The following is a 5904-nucleotide window of genomic DNA, read 5'->3' as shown; positions in this document are numbered from 1 at the left end:
TTACAAACAACTGATTTTTGCTAAACTTTTGGAGTTCTCTTCTCCTCAGTGGACAACAAAACATCACCCTTGTTAGGTTTTACAGAATTCTAAACTATGCCAGCCCCAAGCAACTGTTCAAAGTGTAAATTCATCCGAGTGAGACAGTCTCATGTATTCAGGCAGCTTAGTTAGAAAATGCCCTAGTGTGGTCCTTAAAGATTACACAGTCATTTTTACCTTATTTTCAAATTAGGGTTGTATTGTTAACATGTAAAAGTGAATACTTCTCTTATATTATAAGAAAATATTCATGTATATAACATAAACACCCCCATACATAGTTTGTGCATGATAAAAATGTAAGAGCTCATTAATTCACAACCACAATCAGGTGCCAAGAAATGGCAAAATAATTATATTATTGAGGCCTTTTTATGATGAGTATTTATCTCTGATTCCAGCTTTTTTCTCCTTTCTCCCACAGATAAACCACTTATCAGAACATGGTGTTTATAATTTTGTGGTTATAGTTTTGAATATATTTATGCATGCTCAACCACATACTGTTTAGCATTGTATGAATTACTCTTTATATTTAATTATATTGTATTGGTACATTTTCCACCAATTGAATAGGAAATTTGTTCATTTTGATGCATGCACCTGTATTTCACTGATGTTCACTATATGAACAAGTTGTCATTTATTTATCCATTTCTATATTGATGGAAGCATTCTTTCCAGCTTTTTTCTATTATAAAAAGAATTGCTTGGGCATATTGGCAATATTACTGAGTGCATATATTTATTGATCATTTATCAAGGAGTACAGGTCATAGGTGGTTTACCTTCTAATTTTTATAAGCTAATATCAAAATGGTGGCCAAATAATCATAATTTTTATTCTCAAAGATAACATTTAAGCATTTTTATTGATTTGACATTCTCACACAGTAATCTTGTTTTATAACATATGTAGAAGAAAAGATATAAAATGTCAATGCCCTTCAACCACTGACCACCAAGAGAGAACTTGCAGTTAAACACCTTGCATTTATTACTTGTTGCAATGTTGGAACACAGCTTCGGGAACTATTAAGTGCTTTAGTAACTGGGATATCAAAAAAAAACCAGCACTATAGTGTTTAGGCTCTGGATGGGTAATTTGGAGTAGGTACTAAAAAAGTATGGGTTTATTCTTGATTAGGTGCTGTCAGAAACAGGACAACTGTATGATGGGGCATGTCAATAAATCTTTGCTATAGGAGGACAGAAAAATAAAGAATAAAGCTGTAATTGATAAAGTCACTTAGTGAGAATGAGGGATGTTTAGTATTTTTTTAATTTCCTAGTGACCAGGTTTTTGTCTCATTTCATCATGATCTCAGAGTAACCTTATATAGACATTTTGACACATTGTTATGTTAAATAGAAAACATAATATGTCATTATTCAGTTTGTAATAGCGTCAAGTCTTAGCTACAAGCATCAGATTAGTCCCTTAATGTCAAGGGCTACATTTTCTCTAGAAGCAAAAGGCAAGTTAACTTGCTCATTTAAAAAATATGGAACACTTCATGAAGTTGCATGTTATCTTTGTGCAGTGGCCATGCTAATCTCTGCATCATTTCAGTTTCAGTATATGTGAAGCTGAAGCAAGCACAGGAACAGTTATTCTCTCTTTTTCTCCAGTGAAAATAACACAAAGTCTAGGAAGAGATAAATGCAAATATACAATTATGAGAGGTTACTATATTAAACATAAGGTAATATAAAATCACTTAAAGGCAAAGTGTGATAAGTTAAAGGTGTATATAAATTCTAAAGCAATCACTTAAAAACACAATAAACCAACAATGGAGATAAAATTAGATTTAAAAATATTTAATTTGTCTAAAATAAAGTAGAAAAAGAAGAATAGATGAACACACACAGAAAATAGAGCAAAATGGTAGATTTAAATGCAGCATTCTCAATAATCAAAATAAAGTATGCCAATTAAGAGACAGAACCTGTCATTTGTACACAATAAAAAGCAAGACCCAACTACATGCTGCATACAAGAAAACCCCATCAAATATATAATTAGAAAAAGTTAAAAGTAAAATAATGAAAAAACATACTATGTTATATCTTTCAGAAAATAAGGGTGTTTCTATTAATATCAAACTAGATTTTAGAGCAAAAGGTAAAGAGAATAATTGCACAATGACAAAGGATAAATTCATCAAAAAATATACAAAACAGAGTCCTAGATATTTATGCACCTTATAAGAAAGATTCAAAATATTTAAGCACAAACTGATAAAACTGAAAAAAGAAATACAATGTCTGTCCAGAAAAAGTCTACCCATCGTTAATATAATGAGAACATTTCATGTGCTGTCAGTGTAACCTGGCAGTGTAGGAGAATGGACTGGAATAGCCATGTGTGAATAAGGATGACATCACTATATTAGTGATAGGTGGGGGTGGTAGACACCATTCAGTGAGAATATGTACTGTCTGGCTGTTGTATACAAAATGACTGAGCGAGTAGAGCAACAAATGTGCATCAAGTTTTGTGTTAAGTTTGACATTCCTCTGTGGAAACTTTGGGATGATTCAGAAGGCTGCAGCGATGGGCAACTGGTGATTGGCAGCTTCATCACAACAATGTGCCTGCTCTCAAATCACATCTCATGAAGAGTTTTTTTGCAAAACATCAAATCACCCAGGTGACTCAGCTCCCCTTCAGCCAATATTTGGCATCCTGTGACTTCTAAATTTTTCTAAAATTAAAATCATCTGTGAAAGAGAAAAGATTTCAGACTGTCAAAGAGATTCAGGAAAATATGACAGGGCAGCTGGTGGTGATTGGGAGAACTGTGTGAGGTCCCAACGTGCCTACTTTGAAGGGGACTGAGGCATCATTGTTTATGTACAATGTTTCTTTGTATCTGGTATCTTCTTCAGTAAATGTCTCTATTTTTCATATTACATGGCTGGATGACTTCTGGAAGACCTTGTAGACAAATCCACATTAGCACCTGAAGACAAATAGACAGGAAATAGACAGGAAAATTAGGAAGGACTTAGAAAGAATTGAGCAACAATGTTAAACAAGTTAATCAAATTGATATTTATAGAATACTTTACCTAAGGACAGCAGAATGTATGTCCTTTTGCAGTGCCCATAGAATGTTTATGAAGAACATGCAGTCTACTTTATGCGATAAAACAAAGCTCATATAAATTCAAAACGATTCAAATAGTACAGATTTATTTGACCATGAAGTAAATAATTTAAAAATCATTAATTAAAAGATAATTTCAAATATTTGAAAATTAAATAGTGTACTTCTAAATAACACATGAATCAAATTAGAAATCAAAGAAAATTTAGAAATACTTTCAAAGAGTGAAAATAAGAACACACCATACTGATTCACTGGGTACTTCTAAAGCAAAAGGAGAACTTATAACAGTAAACATCTAAATTAAAACAGAATAAAGGTTTCTAGTGAATGTGTGTTTGATACTACCTTGAAAAACTAGATAAATACAAGCAGATGAACCACAAGTAAATGAACAAAAGGAAATAATAAAGATAAGAGTAGAAAGCAATGATAGAAAAACAACAAAAACAATGAAAAAAGTTGGTTCTTTCACAAAATTGATCAACCTTTGTTAAGACTTATATGAAGGAGAGAGAGCCACACACATACACACAAATTACAAGTATTAGAAATAAATAGTACCACTTACAGAAGTATAAGAAATACAAAGTACCAGAGACAATTCCAACAGCAACATAGATCCAAGAACTATGCACTGAGTAGTACAAAACATTGGTTAGGAAATTATAGGACACCTACATCAATAGTGAGACATACAATATTTATGGGTCAAGAGACGCAGTATGTTTATTTTAATTTCACTAAACTGATATACAGAGTCAATATAATTTCAATCAAAATCCCAGCAGGCTTTTTTATAAAATTCAATGAACTGAAATTGATATTGAAATGCAAAGGGCCTACAGTAGTGGGGCAGTTAGGTTTATGTGTCACCTTGACTGGGCCACAGAATGCCAAAGTACTTCATCAAATATTATTCAGGATGTTTCTGTGTGGGTGCTTTCAGATGAGACTGACATTTAAATTGTTAGGCTGAGCAAAGCAGATAGCTTTCCCTAATGTAGATGGACTCCATGCAATCTGTTGAATTTCTGAATAGAGCAAAGTGCATGACTCTTCTTCATGTAAGAGAGAATTCCTCTGCCTCACTGCTTAAAACTAGGGCATTCCCTTTTCCTGCCTTAGGACTCACTGATACATCAGCTATTCCTGGATATCAAGACTGCCCAGCTTTGAGTCACCTGCTTGAAGTTTCAACATGCAGATTTGGAGAACTTTCAGGAGATACACAGACACATAAATATTCTATCAGTTTTCTTCTCTACAGAACCCTGACCAATACAGTAACCAAAAGAACTTTTGTAAAACAGCAAAATTGGAAGATATGTTATAAAGTTATAGGAATCAGTAGAATGTGGTACTAGTATAAAGATAAAAATATAGATCAGTGTAGAGTTTCAAACTAGATCCATAGATCAAAATATAGAATTCACAACTAGACCCATACATGTATGGTCAATTGATATTTGTCAAAAGTTCAAACACATTTCTGTGGACAAAGAATAGTGTTTTCAACAAATAGTGCATAATCCACAACTATAAAACTTTTAGAAGAAAACTTGATATTAATTTTTGTGGCTTTTCCCTAGGCAAAGATTATTTTTAAATATGGCACAATATCATCACTAAAATAGAAAAAAAACACAAATTTTTTATGTTAAATATAAAAAACCCTGTTGCTTCTTAAAAACACTGTTAAGAAAATGAAAAGCAAACTACAGAGTGGCAGGGAATATTTGCAATGCTAACACTTAACATATATACATTTATATTCGACATATATAAGGAACACCCCAAATTCAATCATATGAAAAGAAACAACATAATTTTTTTAAATTAGCAGAAAATTTAATCACACACTTTACCAAAGAAGATACATATGGATCAAATATTTGTGCAAAATCATTACTAATTAGGGAATATCAATGAAGCCACAATAAGATACCACATATGCCTATTAAATGGTTTACATTTTAACCAACAACCACAAAATACTAAGTGGGGGTGAAGATGTAAAGCAATTGGAGTGCTCATACACCTAAAATAGTACAATAACTTTGTACTATTGGAAATGGAAAAAGTAATAGCTTACAGTGTTGTAAAATAAAAGCCTATGATTGCCATATGACTCTGGCATTATATTATTAGGTGAAGAAAGAAACTGAAGAAGATACAAATGAGTAGAAGTGCATACCATGTTCATGTTCAAATTAACAACATTAAAATATCCATACTACCCAAAGCAATCTATAGCTTCAATGCAATTCCAATCAAGATTCCAGTGATGTATTTCACAGAACTAGAACAAATATTTCCAAAACTTATGTGGAATTACCAAAGGCCTTGCATAGCAACAGTAATCCTGAAAAAGATGAATAAAGTTGGAGGAAGCATGCTATGTAATATCAAACTACACTATAAGGCCATAGTAATCAAAACAGCCTGATACTGGCATAAAAACAAACACATGGACCAGTGGAACAGAATAGAGAACCCAGAGATAAAGCTACACTTTTATAGAAAATTAATATTCAACAAAGGAAGCAAGTACAAACAATGGGCTAAAGATAGTTTATTCAGTAATTGGTTTGGTGAAAATTGGACAGATATGTGCAGGAAAATGAAACTAGGCCACCTTCTTATACCAAACACAAGAATAAATTCAAAATGGATCAAAGATTTAATATTAGACCCCAAAACATAAAAATCCTAGTAGAAAACGTAGGCAGAAAAATCGCAGACA

At 32.4% G+C, this 5904-nt stretch overlaps 1 non-coding gene across 1 annotated transcript; it reads right to left on the bottom strand.

Moving 5' to 3' along the window:
- Positions 1-1541: 1541 nt before the first annotated feature.
- LOC114493608 lies at positions 1542-1645 on the bottom strand. Its single transcript, XR_003684238.1, has one exon. It is a non-coding gene; the product is annotated as a U6 spliceosomal RNA (small nuclear RNA).
- Positions 1646-5904: the final 4259 nt, after the last annotated feature.

This window comes from Phyllostomus discolor, chromosome 1 (genome assembly GCF_004126475.2).
Source record: "Phyllostomus discolor isolate MPI-MPIP mPhyDis1 chromosome 1, mPhyDis1.pri.v3, whole genome shotgun sequence".
Taxonomy (NCBI): domain Eukaryota; kingdom Metazoa; phylum Chordata; class Mammalia; order Chiroptera; family Phyllostomidae; genus Phyllostomus; species Phyllostomus discolor.
The sequence above is the reverse complement of the archived record's forward strand: the minus strand, read 5'-3'. Positions and strand labels throughout refer to the sequence as shown.